We start from the raw sequence: 16,050 nt of genomic DNA on the forward strand, positions 1-16,050 counted from the left end.
AGAGGAGATTTACTAGGATGTTGCCTGGTATGGAGGGAAGGTCTTACGAGGAAAGGCTGAGGGACTTGAGGTTGTTTTCGTTAGAGAGAAGGAGGAGGAGAGGTGACTTAATAGAGACATATAAGATAATCAGAGGGTTAGATAGGGTGGATAGTGAGAGTCTTTTTCCTCGGATGGTGATGGCAAACACGAGGGGACATAGCTTTAAGTTGAGGGGTGATAGATATAGGACAGATGTTAGAGGTAGTTTCTTTACTCAGAGAGTAGTAGGGGTGTGGAACGCCCTGCCTGCAGCAGTAGTAGACTCGCCAACTTTAAGGGCATTTAAGTGGTCATTGGATAGACATATGGATGAAAATGGAATAGTGTAGGTCAGATGGTTTCACAGGTCGGCGCAACATCGAGGGCCGAAGGGCCTGTACTGCGCTGTAATGTTCTATGTTCTATGTAAGGGGACATTTGCCAAAAGGGAAAGCAGCCAGAATCAGGCCCACAGACCAGATGGTATGGGATCCAGAAGAACCACCTCTAAGGAGACATCAGAGGAGAAGTTCCAGGAAGGCAAAGCACCTGCAAAGGTATGCGTTACAAAGACAGGGCTTGATGGGAGAGGACTCAAATGATTCACTCCCACATAGAAGCAAAAAGGTTAACAGTGGCCGTAGAAGAGAGAAGTAATGTTGTTAACCCTTAACTATTAGCCTGTGTCCAAAAAGTTTTCACCCAAAGAGCTCGATATATTTTTGTTTTGCGTATAGGACCCATGACTCGGCACTATACAGAAGGGTGGTGAGGACTATGGCTTTTTACACTTTGAGTTTGGTCTGTGCTCTGAGGTTGTGATTGCTCCACACACGTTTGTAGAGTCTGCTGAATGTACTGTTTGCTTTTGAGAGCCTATTGTCTACTTCCTTGACTATGGAGGCATCAAACGAGATGGCGCTCCCCAAATAAGTAAATTGCTTGATGGTATTCAGCTCGGTTCCCTCAATGACAATGCTTGGTGCTCTATATTCTTCTTGAGGTGCAGGCTGATGCAGGACTTCAGTTTTCTTTAAACTGATTTTTAGTCTGAAGGGTTGTGCCGCCTCAGAAAATTGTGTTGTTTTACATTGCAGGTCTGACTGACTGTGGGCCAAGAGAGCACAGTCATCGGTGAAAAGAAGTTCACTGATAAGTTTTTCTTGTGTCCTTGTGTGAGCCTGAAGACACCTGAAGTTGAATAGGCCTCCATCAGTCCGTAAGTGCAGGTAAACTCCCTCCTTAAGGTCTTTCATTGCCTGCTGCAGCATCACGCTGAAAAAGATGGTGAATAGGGTCAGGGCCAGCTCACATCCCTGCTTCACGCCATTGGAGATTCGGAAGGGACTCGAGAAGTCGCTGTTTTGCTTGACTTGTCCATACTGATTTTCATGAAACTGCTTCACCATGGTCAGGAACCTGGGTAGGCATCCAAATTTTTCAAGGATTTTCCAAAGTCCATCTCGGCTCATGGTGTCAAATGCCTTGGTGAGGTCTATGAAAGTGACATATAGGCCTTTTTTTTGCTCACAACACTTTTCTTGTAATTGCCTGAGTGCAAATACCATGACTTGTATTGTGGTGCCTCTGTTTGCTCTGAAACCTGTCATGGCCCTGTAGATTTTTTTCTCTCCAGGAATATGCGGTGTACCTTTAAGGCTTGCAAAGGATTAGTACTGCTTTAAGAACCAACAGGCCTCCAGAGTTACCGAGAAGGTGCATTTTTGTTACCTTGGATACAGCCATTCAGAGACAGCGATTCAAAGGGTGCATTCTCATTACCGTGGATGCAGCCACTTGAATTGAGCATCATGTGATACATTTGTTACAATTCAATTTTGAACTGGCTTTTAGTTGAAGACAGTCTGTTCTAACAGAGGACACAGACAGACAGCTGGTGTTAGCACCTGAAAAAAAGAGCTCTCAGCCATTTAAACTGAAGGAAGATAATTTTAGTCTGTTTAATTATGATTATCTCTCAAAATTCTAAAAAGTCAAGCCAAAATAGAGATCTCTGGTAATTTAAACTGACGGAGGGGAAGTTAGACTGTGACAATCTTTTATCCCTCACAAACTCTAAAGTCAGATTGATTCTATTGAAAGGGTTTGCAAGTTGTTAACTGTTGAAATTCACTGGAGAAGAAAAGCATCATTTACTGCTGGAATTAGACTACGGACTGTTCTACTGTGGAAGTACCTTTTCTCCCCATCAGACGGCTGTGAGGACTTCAAGCAGCATTGGTCTGTAAATTTGCAAAGACTCTAATATTTTTCTATTTTAAATGTTGTTTATATTTTATTAGTGTTTACGAATTTAGTTTTTTCTAATTAACCAGTTAATTTGTTGATTTAAAGACACCTGGGTTGGTTAGCCTCATTTGGGGGGTAATAGATGGTACAATTTGGCTGGGTCTTTCTTTAATTTGGAAAGTTTAAAATGATATGTTAGGCGATCTGCAGAGGGACAGGATTGAATTATCAGGGCGTTTCTCCCACCACAATCAGAATCGTATATTTTGATTGGGGGCTTTGACTGGAGTGGTCAGTTGTAACAAACCACACTGGCTCTCTGGGAGGTTTTCTTCCACAATGGTAGGCACAAGCCTGTTCAGAAGTATTCTAGCCAGGATCTTCCCAGTAATAGAAAGGAGGGTGATCCCACGATAGTTATAGCAGTCTGATCTTTCTCCTTTGTTTTTGTACAAGGTGATGATAATGGCAACATGAAGATCCCATGGAATCCTGCCCTGTTCCCAGAAGGATGTGAAAAACTCATGGAGCTTGGTGTACAGGGCAGGGCAGGTTCATCCATGGATTAGGATTTTATCACATGTGTTAGTCTTTGTTCAATTACTGATAATTCTGTCTCTGCTAGTTAATTGCTGTATACGATGTGCAAGTTAACTGTATCAACAGTTTCCGTCATGAGTAACTGAACTCGAACTGCGACCTTTATGAGCTTTGAAACCCTAGTGAGATATAACAAAGATCATTCCAACTGAATAAATTGCAGAAAATAGTTATATTGATTAGAAAATATTGCTGGAATTTGTATTTTAAAGGGGGGAGGCTGTAGGCCTGAGGCCTGCAGCCACTACGTTTTGAACCGTTATGTTTTTGCATTTTACTTCTGCCTTGCTTTTACTGAGCTTTTGATTTTTTTTAAAAACCTGTATGAAATCTGCAGTGAATTTTTAAAGATTACTTTGTCAACATTGATTTAAGATTAAGTGTGATTGTGCTCTGACTAATTAATCAATTAGGTAATCAATGGCAATCATATTATTAACTGTGAACATGTTTTTCCCAAGAACTCTTTTCTTTTGTTTTCATGCTGGTCAAAACAGGATGCAAAGCTGTTGTTTTGTTTAAATTACTGTTTTACTCTTCTTGAAAATAACGGTTGTTTCCCATTGTTTAAACAAAAGTCAGTTCTTACGGTATTTGATGACCCTTGAACTACTAGCCAGGACAATGGATAACCTTGCACATGGGGTGGTCCACAATGGTGTGGAGGCAGAAGATGGAATTTAATTGATGTACTGTATAACCTAATTGATGGAAGGTGAGAGACACCATCAAAGGATGTGTAAACAGCCTCGGAGTTTTTATTATTTGTTCATGGAATGTGGGCATCGCTGGCTAGGCCAGCATTTATTGCCCATCCCTAATTGCCCTTGAGAAGGTGATGGTGAGCTGCCTTCTTGAACTGCAGCAGTCCATGTGGGGAAGGTACACCCAAAGTGCTGTTAGGAAGGGAGTTCCAGGATTTTGACCCAGCGACAGTGAAGGAACGGCGATATAGTTCCAAGTCAGGATGGTGTGTGACTTGGAGGGGAACATGCAGATGGTGGTGTTCCCCTGCATTTACTGCCCTTGTCCTTCTAGTTGGTAGAGGTCGCGGGTTTGGAAGGTGCTGTCTAAGGAGCCTTGGTGCATTGCTGCAGTGCATCTTGTAGATGGTGCACACTGTTGCCACTGTGCATCGATGATGGAGGGAGTGAAAGTTTGTAGATGGGGTGCCAATCAAGTGGGCTGCTTTGTCCTGGATGGTGTCGAGCTTCTTGAGTGTTGTTGGAGCTGCACCCATCCAGGCAAGTGGAGAGTATTCCATCACACTCCTGACTTGTGCCTTGTAGATTGTGGACAGGCTTTGGGGAGTCAAGAGGTGAGTTACTCACCACAGGATTCCTAGCCTCTGACCTGCTCTTGTAGCCACGGTATTTATATGGCTACTCCAGTTTAGTTTCTGGTCAATGGTACCCCCTAGGATGTTGATAGTGGGGCATTCAGCAATTGTAATGCCGTTGAATGTCAAGGAGAGATGGTTAGATTCTCTCTTGTTGGAGATGGTCATTTCCTGGCACTGTGTGGCGCGAATGTTACTTGCCACTTATCAGCCCAAGCCTGGATATTATCCAGGTCTTGCTGCATTTCTATACGGACTGCTTCAATATCTGAGGAGTTGCGAATGGTGCTGAAAATTGTGCATCAGCAGCGAACATCCCCACCTCTTTATGATTGAAGGAAGATCATTGGTGAAGCAGCTGAAGATGGTTGGGACAAGAACACTACCCTGAGGAACTCTTACAGTAATATCCTGGAGCTCAGATGATTGACCTCCAGCAACAATCACCATCTTCCTTTGCGCTAGGTATGACTCCAACCAGCGGAGGGTTTTCCCCTGATTCCCATTGACACCAGTTTTGCGAGGGCTGCTTGATGCCATACTCGGTCAAATGCTGCCTTGATGTCAAGGGCAGTCACTCTCACTGCATCTCCTGAGTTCAGCTCTTTTGTCCATGTTTGAAAGGCTGTAATGAGGTCAGGAGCTCAATGGCCCTGGAGAAACCCAAACTGAGCTTTGCTGAGCAGTTTATTGCTGAGCAAGTGCTGCTTGATAGCACTGTGGCGACACCTTCCATCACTTTACTGATGATCGTGAGTAGACTGATGGGGCGGTAATTGGCCGGGTTGGGCTTGTCCTGCTTTTTGTGTACAAGACATACCTGGGCAATTTTCCACATTGCTGGGTCAATGTCAGTATTGCAGCTGTACTGGAACAGCTTGGCTAGGGGCGCGGTAAGTTCTGGAGCACAGGTCTTCAGTACTATTGCCGGAATGTTGTCACGGCCCTTAACCATTTCAGTATCCAGTGCCTTCAGTCGTTTCTTGATATCATATGGAGTGAATCGAATTGGCTGAAGACTGGCATCTGGGATGCTGGGGATTTCAGGAGGAGGCCAAGATGGACCATCCACTCGGCACTCCTGACTGAAGATTGTTGCAAATGCTTTCGCCTTATCTTTTGCACTGATGAGGAGAATTCAATAAGGACTCACAGTTGTCAGACTCTTGTTTTGAGGAAGTCTGATGCAGTCCTCGGAAAGCTGGAATGGAGCCAGAAATTGGACTTAAAAGGACATAGCATCCAACATTTGGGGCTGCAGCTGAAGTGGACTAGTCATCCAATGAAGACTACAGAGGAAGGGACGTCGACGGAGTGACTGACCGGAGAGTCCACCCCGGTACAAGGTTCTCTGGAGACTTGGTGTATGTACCAAGGGAAAACGCGGTACCATTTTAGGGAGCTGTCTTGAACAGACTAATCTGGGGTTAAAGCATTGTGCTATAAGCTTTTTGTCTTTCTATACTCGTTTCCTTCCTTCCTTTTTAATAAAGTTATCTTTTTTCCTTTATTTATCATGAATAATTGTTTAATAATCTTTTCATAATTAGTCAATAAAATTACTGTTTTAACACATTATTTCCTGGTGAGTCACTCATTCCTGTTACGTCCAGAGTACAACTCCGAACCTAAGTGAGACTCCACAGGGAACTCTCACGCCCTCCAGACTACACTTAACGCAAGCAGAGATAAGTTATGACCGTAGAAAACAAAAGTAAGGCATGACAGTATTGGAAAAAGTTATTAATCATCAATAGGAAAGTAGCCATCATTGAAGACTGAAGGCTAAAATTCCAATGAGATGGACACTGGATATTTCCTGAGATACTCTGCAAACATCAGTGCATTCCTGCCGTAGGCCTCCAAAAAACCTCTGTGTCCATCTGTAACCAAGCAAAACATTACTGAGAGTGGATCAAATTTTGCAAGAAATAAAAATGTTTCAACACGTCTTTGCATTCATGGACATTTCTACATCACCCATGCCACCTTTGTGTTCAAAACTGTCTCAATTTTCTTTTCCTGCCACTACATATCGGTGCTACCCCGACATTAGCAGCTGAGGTGGAGACATTCTGCTCAGTGCACTGCTCCGTTGCTGTGGATGACCATGGCGGGTATCCCCTGGAGAAACGGGGCCTTGGTAGCTCCATCCTACTGGGGGTGTGCAACAATGGGTGCTCAAGTATCCCCCCGTGCGCTCACCTGCTGGAGGTAAGGGGGTCAATGTCGGGGGGAGGACGAGATGCTGCTTACCCTGGGGGTGCCTGAGAGGAAGGCCCCGGGGCAGCTGGCACACGCTTCTCCTCCATCTGTGTGCACAATGGCACCTGCCTGTCTCCCTGAGGGGAAGGAGCACCCATAGGGAGGTTGAGGTTCCTCATCCCACTCTTGCTTAGACTCTGCTGCATGGAGCCCATGGTAACAGCGATGGAGTGCAGGTCAGATCACATATGGCTCCAGTGGTCAACCAGACTCGCCACAGAGCTCGCCAAACTCTCAACTGACGAAACCATACTCTCAAATGCCTGGGACATGGCAGACGTCCTGGCTACATGGACTCCTCCATGGCACACACAAAGTCACGCATGACCTCAGGCATCTCCGACATATTTTCCACATGACTTTACTGCACATCCAGCAGACTTCTCGTAGCAACAAACAGAGGATCATCATGAGCGTGGGGCTGAGTGGGGGCATGGTCCCCAGCAGTCCTCTGATTGCCCGGGGACCTGGCTGGAACATGCTCTCTCAGCTGTTGGGACATGTCTGTGTCATGCATGCCAGCTTGTGACCCAGATTCTAATCTTAAACCCCCCATACAGACCGTGTGGATGTATCTGCACTGGCGGAGGTGGAAGAAGAGGCAGGGTGACGGTGCACTTCTGGGGCATTGGCTTCTTCTTCCTCCCCAGAGGAGGATTCTTGGACCAGGTAGCATTCTTGCAGTGGAGACACAAACAGAGGCACTTTAAACATGTGCTTCACATGAGTTCAAACAGTTTCCTTCAGTTTCCACATATGGCTACAAGAGCAGAGATTACACTTCATCCTTACGCCTTGTGGCTCCTGCCTCGCCATCTCTGCTCACCCTGCCTCCCTCCTCTCTCATAATCTCAGAGGCCTCCTCCTCAGCCATGGTCAGCAGCCTGATATCATCGACCCCTCCTCCTGTCTTAGCACACTCACTCACGCTGGTGTGGTTTCGTTTCTCCTGCAACAGACAGTGCAGATTTAATGACATGGCAAATAATGCATTACAACCATTGCATACATGCATCAACATCACTCATTCTGCATTGGCTTTTGCACGACACATTCATTCACATAAACAATGCCAAACTTCATCATTTAGTAAATGGCACCAAGGCTGCTCACGCATTCGACTGCATTGTTTGCGTACCCTCTGTCTTAAAGATACAGAGCCATGGACGAAATCAATGGAGCAGCCTCGCCAGGACCACTTACTCTTGGAGATCTGAGCAAGTCATTGATTCACTTGCGGCACTGTACCCCTGTTCTTTGAGTCACCCAGCGGTTCAAGACCTCTTCCGCTACCTGCATTCAGGCCGCCTTGGTGGCGCGGGAGGGTCTTCAGACTCCATCTGCAGGGAAGACGATCTCCTGCCTTTCTCTGATGGCCTGAATGAGACCTGTGGGGAGGCATCACTGAACCGTGGGGCAGGACGTTGGCTGACATCTGATTCACTTTTGCTGCAGGGAAAATAAATTATATGAAGTTGATGGTGAGTTTCACAAAATGAGGGAAGTAACAACATTTTGACATAAGTAAAAGCTTCAATTTAAGTTAGCCTGAAGATACTTACATGAAAGGAAGGCTGCTGCTCCTTGAGGCTGCAAGCACAGAATGTTTTATACCTGTGGCGATCATTGTGCTTGAGGCATTGACGGAAGGTTCCAGCAATGAAAAGCCACCCCTGCCGTAGGATCCCACGTGATCCCTGTGCCCGGCAGGCCATGGTTAATTTAAATACAAAATCGCATGGGAAATGGGATTTGCGGCGGGAACGGAAGTTACGACAACTTCATGTCCCGCTGTTGGGAACGCCACTGTACTCATAAGATTCCACCCATTGTTTTTCGATCTGAAAGTCTGGGAGGGTGAAACCTATTGTTCCTCAGTTGTTACAACTTTGTCTTTTGTTTCTCAAATAGATCTTTGTTCTGGGTTCTTTGTTGTCCTGGTAACCAAGATCCCCGTCTTGTCCTTAATCAGAGTTGATATGAGCTCACATGGCTTTTCTGACTCCATCTTTACACTACATTAAAAATCACAGTTTTAAAGCATAATCATGCTACAAAGTCCAGTGATCGTAACAATGTGTAAAATATAAGAAATGGAAGCTGCAGTATCTGCGTTAAAAAGTGTAGTTGTTTTGGAGCTCTGGGAACCACAAGACATAACAATGGCTTACATTTACTACTGTAAATAACTGATCAGTTGAGCCTTAATTACTAATTGCTCTTTCTAGAACTAGAGCCCTTTTAAGACACCCGGGAAGCACATGGTGGAATGCTGAACTCAACACTCAAACAATTCAGCAAGGCTGCCGAACTATTTCTTAAACAACAAACTAGGTACAGCAGATTTCTGCTCAGGGACAGCAGTTCATTGAAAATTGGGGAGTTGCATGATTCATTGTAAAAAGAGCTTCAGCAACAGCCACGACATTTTTTTAAAACAAGAAGACAACACCTCAGCTTGTTTGGTACATGACAAATTCTTCAAGCAAAAACTTGAACACGGTGCAATTCCTTATCATGTAATTCAAACCACAGAACACACTGGACGAACAAAGTTTCTTTGAAGAAGCTCAAACAATTTATTTAAGGACAAGTCGATAGCATTAAAACTTAAAAGGGCACTAAGATTATGAAGAAAATTTGGCAGACATTTTTTGTTAGGGAAAAGTTGTTTCATCTCAATCATTTTTGTACAGATCTGCATGCAATTGGTTGTATTTGACCGACCGTATTATGTGATCTGCTTTTATATTGATGAAAACTAGGTTTGCCCATCATACATCTTTTCATAGAGATGGCACCAAGTGCCCCACAGTGTAACTCCGAGATGTAGCGGCATAATTCACTCAGTTGGCCAACTGTTATTGGCACAAGCAACAAATGTCTCCACATACATCCTGATTCCAGCAGTGGGGTCATTCTTCCATTTGCAGTGTGTTGAAAGAGTGAAATTAAGGTAGATAGTTTTCAAATTTAACCACCAAATCAATATTTTTCCCAGTATGTGCTGTTATCACTTGCACTGACTGACTTGCCCTCTTCCCTCAAGAATTCCAGTGAGATGGAGGTATCATGATGCCTTCTCAATATGTCTTCAACATACACACTCCTCTCTTGCACAATCACAGTGATTGTAACAATGTGTAAAATATAAGAAATGGAAGCTGCAGTATCTGCGTTAAACAATTTAGTTGTTTTGGAGCTCTGGGAACCACAAGACATAACAATGGCTTACATTTGCTACTGTAAATAACTGATCAGTTGAGCCTTAAGACAGCCTTACTGTGTTGTCAAACCAACAGATCAGAGTCTGTACAAACTAGATTTTCTCCTCTTCACTATTGCTGCCATTATAGTGAGGTTGCTGTTTTTTGTGCTAAAGCAATATGGTAGTGATTAACCCGTTATGGTGATGCTTTACTGTAGTTACGCAAGCCTTTTAATGCTTTTGTGTAATACTTTCTTTGCAGCTAATGCAATGCTTTAGTCAACTTTAAGTGAGTAAATGCATGAGTCATACAGACTAGGGAGGTCCCATAGTTGACTCTTGGTCTAGGCTGAATCAGGTACTCTCAGGTTGGGCAGCAATTGACATGCTATAATTAACAGCTGGAATAAATTCCATTTATCTATTTGTCCTGCTGATTCAGCAGTATGCCTTTAAAAACGTAATCCATTTGTCTCCCGCTAAAGTGTTGTTGAAAATTATTTCCTATTTGCTCATTCAATCTCATTAAAATGGTCTATCTGGCTGTTGTCCTCAATATTACTGAATGCTGAATGTGGTGATTCTTTAGTTGCCAATGCACAACAATGCCAGGGCTGGTATTCCTGTTCAAAGTGACTCCTGACAACGCAGTGGCCCGCTGCGTCATCAGAGTGCTCCAGGTGCGCACATGCGTAACCTACGTCTTGTTAGGACTAAGTGGCTCATGCATGGGATAACATTAATTCGTAACACCTATGTCATCGCGTATCCGCGCCTGGTCGGTCTTCGCGCATGCGCGCATGGTCTGCCGCATGTGTGATAAAGCGTCATCGGGTATCCAGCCCCCCACTCGGCTAGAGGGAGCAGCTGAATGGGAGACTTTGAGACTGGTGCTCGATTCCCACCACTTGTTCTCCCCAACTCAGCTATTTGCTCCCGCTCCACTGGCCACTCTCCCGCCTCGGCCACTCGCTCCAGGCCTCGAGGCTTCCCCCCCCTCAGCCGCTCACTCCAGACCAAGCTGCTCCCCCTCCCCCAACTCCCCTGGCTGATTGTTCCCAGCTGCTCGCTTCCCACCACCCCACTTTCTGGCCGCTTGCTCCTGCTTCCCCCCCCTCCATTCGCTAGCTCTCGTCTGCGCCGCTTCCCTCCTCTCGGCCACTCGCTCCTATGTTGCCCCGTCACCACTCGTGGCCCGCCTTACTTCTTCAGGCAGTGTGCGGAGAATGACCAAACGTGGGAGCAAGTGTCCATGAGGAGGGAAGCGGCACGGCCTAGAGCTGGGGTGGGGGGAGGGGGAAGCAGGTAGCAAGCAGCAGATAGCTGGGTGGCGCGATGCGAGGGGCAGGGAACAATCAGCCAGGGGAGTGAGGGGGGGTGGGGAGCAGCGAGTTCTGGAGCGAGCGGTTGAGTTGGGGTGAAACCAGTCCTGGTCAGTCATATAAAATGTGGATAATGAACTGGCAGCACATTTTATACTCTGCCCGATTTTCTTCTCCATCGATCGGGGTGCCAATTCATTATCTCCCAAAAGTATCAGAACATGGAAATTCAATCATAAAATTCCTTTTGTATTTAATAGGATTACTGGAATATTAAATAGATCTGAGGATTACAGTTAGTATCCTATACTACATACTAGTATATTAATGTAAGGTTAGTTTGCTGGAACTAACTAGCCATAAGTATTTCCTGTGATAAATTGAGCAGCGCCATCTTTACTCCTGGCATCTGCCTGAACATCGCAGACACTGACGTTCCAGTGGAAGAGACTGCATTTGCGCATGTGCTGGTACTGCGCCACCTAGTGGTTGCGTTGTCAGCAAATGCAACCTAGCATTAAAACATGAGCTATGAACTCCCCAGACCAATTTAACAAGTTACACAAGATTTCGTGTTTTAAGACTTTTATTACGTCAACTTAACTAAATAAAAAAAAATAACCAAATAGTATTTTGCAGGTATAAAAGCAAAATACTGCGGATGCTGGAAATCTGAAATAAAAACAAGAAATGCTGGAACCACTCAGCAGGTCTGGCAGCATCTGTGGAAAGAGAAGCAGAGTTAACGTTTCGGGTTCCGAAGAACCTTCCGAAGAAGGGTCACTGACCCGAAACGTTAACTCTGCTTTTCTTTTCACAGATGCTGCCAGACCTGCTGAGTGGTTCCAGCATTTCTTGTTTTTATATTAGTACTTTGCAGGTAGCTGATAACTTAAATTACAGAGAAAAGATATTTTCTTCACTTATTGAAATACTTGAAAACCTCACTACACTTATATATTACATAGTCCTCCTTGATGGCGAAATCTATGCAGCTAAAAGTCCCAAATTCCTCCCAGTTGCAATGGGTTGGACTCCCAGACCTTTCTCAAAGTCAATATTCTCTCCACTCACTTCTTCCAAGCACTTTTGACCTGGACATCAGTGAATAAGGTGATTTCTGGTGATCCCATTGGTCTTTTCTTCTCCACAAACCTTAACTTTCAAAACAAGTTCAAATCTTCACAGCCTTTTGTTTTATCAGTCTTCTGAGAGCAGGTGTCCCCCCTCTCTCTCCTTTCTGAGGCTGCCACCACTGGTCTTCTCCGGTCTTCCTTGTAGCCTGTCTGCCTTCTGAAAATCTGTTGAATTTATCTTGAATCAAAAGTCAATAGTTAATTGTCTTTCCCAATATGCAAAGTCCACAAGTCTGGCTACAGCAGAGCCACCGAACTTTCCACTGTTTCCAGGTGTTAGCCATTTCAATTCATATTTGCATTTTCAGAACCACTGACTCCTTATTTACAATCTGAATGTCTGGGAGTGTGAAACCCATTGTTCTTCAGGTGTTGTACACCTGCAGTCTCTGGTTTTCAAGAAGATATTTGATCTGGGTCCTTTGTTGTCCTGGTAACCAAGATTCCTGTCTTCTCTTTAAGCAGAGTTGATGTGAGGTCACCTGACTTCTCTGGCTCCATCTTAAACAACATTAAAAATCACAGTTTTTAAAACATATTCATGCCAAAGTCCAGAGTTCATAACACTATTCTGTAGTTGATATCCTACAACACTATCAGTTAGAGTGTTCCACTGCTTTGTGAAATCATTTATCTTCTGATATCACTCCTGTGTAGCACCTTGGGACATTTTATTATGTTGAAAGTGCAATATAAATGCAAGCTGTTGTTATACATGGAGGAATGGACACATCCAAAGAGCTTCTCTTCGGCCCCTGAGCTGCCAGCATTACCAGATATTATACAAACAAAAAGGTACACTCCAGTTTATAGGGAGTGAAGGTTGGTTTATGGGTGAAGTCTTTGGTGCTGAAATAAATATCTCAGCCAAAGATCCTAACATTTAACTATTATATAGGAAATATGACTTTAAAAGACATTTAAAGCATTTAACAAGGCTTGGCTTAATTTCTGTTCATCACAGGTTTTAAGTTTTGGAGGACAGTTTGGAGCCAGGATCGTTTTTTCTTTTGTTTCCAAATTATCTTTTAAAAAGGTGTTGTGACAAGTGCAGGTTAAGTGGGCTACACCCATCTCTCAATTAGAAGAAAGCTGCCACAGTACAGTTCCAATCTGTCCTGAGGGGGGCAGTAAATGCACGGTGCTGCACACTCAATGGAAATTGCTGTCACTGTGGCAATCATATTCTGTATTACACGGCATTGTCAAACATGAATGGTTTTCTCATTCATTTGGTGAAGGTATTTTAAGGAAACTCCCTCAAGAGAAAGGCATACAAAAACTACATTATATAACTGTTTTGATAGCTTGCTGCCTCCTTTCTACAGTTTCCACTGGTTGGAGGATGAGTAAGTAGAGGACATAGATTTAAGATAATTGGCAAAAGAGGCATGTACGCATATCATTAGGCAGCCATAGGGTTCACACGTGTAGCCCTGTCTTTAAGCAGCGTCAGATCTCTTGAGATTCCGCAGCTTCCACGGGTGCAAACTAATCCAGTGCTTTGCAGGTGTGTTACAGCCCATCGATCGGTGATGTGCTGCCCTCTTTATTGCTTGAGCATTTTCTTTAATAGGCTGTTCAATGTCTGGTGTTTTGTTCTCGGCTGATGTGTCTTCGCTCTTATTGGTCAATATTTACCAAATTGCAGATGGTGAATGTATTGGATATCTGATCTGTGCACTGGTAAAGAATGGTGGAGCAAAAAGAAAATAGGATTTCCGATGGCCAATTCATGAATTTTACATCTGGTTAAGCAACCCCATCAACCTGCCCACCCCAAACTAAAACCTGCAGTTCTCATTGAATTCATTTAAGTTGCACAGTTGTTAAATATCTAAAATTATGATTTCCTGGCATGGCACATAGGAGTATCAATTTCTGTGTTTTAATGTATATTTTTCCCTAACTCTGAAAATATTTTATTTTTCATCTTTGTTTATACACTGAAAATTGAAGGCCTTGCTCTCTCTTTCATTGTACAGGACCAACAGTGACACATTGATCACATGCAAGTGGACACCAGGACTATTGCCAATGGTCCATACAACCAAAATCTGGCATCATCGTTTTCCTCATTGAAATTCAAGCAGTCATCGTCTGAAACAAAGGCTGTGACTTTCTTGCTGCTCTTGATTAGCTGGATTGTAGCACACTTTCTGCTGTGATAGTATTCGCATTAAATTCATCAGCGAGGATTGCCACATAACTCAGATATAGCTATCCCTCCCTTCCCCAGGATTGGATTTGAGGAAAGGAAATACTGTCATGAGAAGGACCAGGCTTTTGCATCTATTGTTGAACGCATCTATTGCCTGTTCTTTCACGTAAATATAATTTGCACAACAGTACTGAATGGAAATTCTGCCCATTTAGAAATGGAGTGGGATGGAGGGAATGCACCAGCTAACTTCAGTTATGGATTGTAAATGCAGGTAAGGCTGGAGCGGTTAAAAACTCACATCACACTGGAATACGCTGCTTCCTTCCCTCAGCTTATTAAAGAGTTTATTTGCAGCACAGTTTGCTTTGTGCAAAGTACCTGTAGATGTCATGCAGCCCAGACAAACTAGGAAAAGTGAAGACCAAGCAAAGGTCAAAGCCAATAGATCAGTAGAACTTTGTAGAGGATAGGACAGTGCCACCAGAGAGAATTACAGTTGGGGAAGGGCAGAACTTGGGAGGAGAGCATGAGAATTGTAGAACTCAAAACTATTAGTAAGGATTATTATTATTGGTAGGGCCATAACTATTAGTAGTAGCAGGGTATAGTTGTAGTACCAGGATTTATTATCTAATAGATAGAGGAATGGACTGCACATCCTGTGCTAATTGGGAACTTCTCTGCTCTCATGGATAAACATGTGTGCAGGAAGTGTCCGTTGCAGCAGCTTGAGCTCCAGGTTTCAGAACTTGAGCAGCAGCTGGTGTCACTGCGGTGCATCTGTGAGGTTGTGAGTTTCGTGGATAGCATATTTATAGATGTGGCCACCCCACAGCTTAAGGATATGTAGGCAGAGAGGGAATGGGTGACCACCAGATGGTCAAGAAGAAACAAACAGGTAGTGCAGGAGATCCCTGAGTACATCTCACTGTCCAATCAGTTCTGAATACTGTGGAAAGTAATGGTACATCTGGGAAGTGCAGCCAGAGCCAAGGCCATGGCACCACGGGTGGCTCAGCTGTACAGGGAAAATTGGAAGAGTGATAGTGATCGGAGATTTGATAGTCAGGGGAACAGGCAGGCATTTCTGTGGCTGCAGACCAGAATCCAGGATGGTGTGTTGCTTCCCTGGTGCCAGGGTCAAGGATGTCACTGAAAGGTTTCAGAGCATCTAAAGGAGGAGGACAAACAGCCAGCAGTCATGGTCCACATTGGTACCAATGACATAGGCAGGAAGAGGGCTGTGGTCCTGCAGAAAGAGTTTAGTGAGCTAGGTAAGAAATTAGCAAGCAGGACCTCAAAAGTAATAATCTCCAGATTAGTCCCAATACCAGGTGCAAGTGAGTTTAGAAATAGAAGGATAGTGTAGATGAATCTGTGGCTGGAAAGATGGTGCAGAAGGGAAGTGTGATGATCCTGTAGTTTTTTCCCCCCGGGAATATGTGGTGTGCCTCTAAGGCTTGCAAAGGATCAGTACTGCTTTAAATAACAGCAAGCCTCAGGAGTTGGAGAAAGTGCATTTTTGGTTGCCGTTGGATACAGCCATTTGGAGACTGTGAGTCAAAGAGTGCATTCTCATTACCTTGGATACAACCACTTGGACTGAGCATCACACGATACATTTGTTACAATTCAATTTTGAACAGGCTTTTTAGTTGAAGTTAGTCTGCTCTAACAGAACACAGACAGACAGCTGATGTTAGCACCCGAAAGAAAAGCTCTCAGTCATTTAAACTGAAGCAAAA

General features: G+C 44.1%; 1 long non-coding RNA gene across 2 annotated transcripts; it reads left to right on the top strand.

Annotated features, from left to right (window-relative positions):
• The first annotated feature begins 1,128 nt into the window (after positions 1 to 1,128).
• Positions 1,129 to 14,292, top strand: LOC137377932 (uncharacterized). 2 transcript variants are annotated; one of them, XR_010976519.1, is made up of 3 exons: positions 1,129 to 1,250; positions 2,125 to 2,262; positions 14,127 to 14,292. It is a non-coding gene; the product is annotated as an uncharacterized lncRNA (long non-coding RNA). The 2 variants fall into 2 exon arrangements; XR_010976518.1 differs by lacking the exon at positions 14,127 to 14,292 and adding an exon at positions 2,728 to 4,035.
• The last annotated feature ends 1,758 nt before the right edge of the window (positions 14,293 to 16,050 follow it).

Source organism: Heterodontus francisci, chromosome 15 (genome assembly GCF_036365525.1).
Source record: "Heterodontus francisci isolate sHetFra1 chromosome 15, sHetFra1.hap1, whole genome shotgun sequence".
Lineage (NCBI taxonomy): Eukaryota > Metazoa > Chordata > Chondrichthyes > Heterodontiformes > Heterodontidae > Heterodontus > Heterodontus francisci.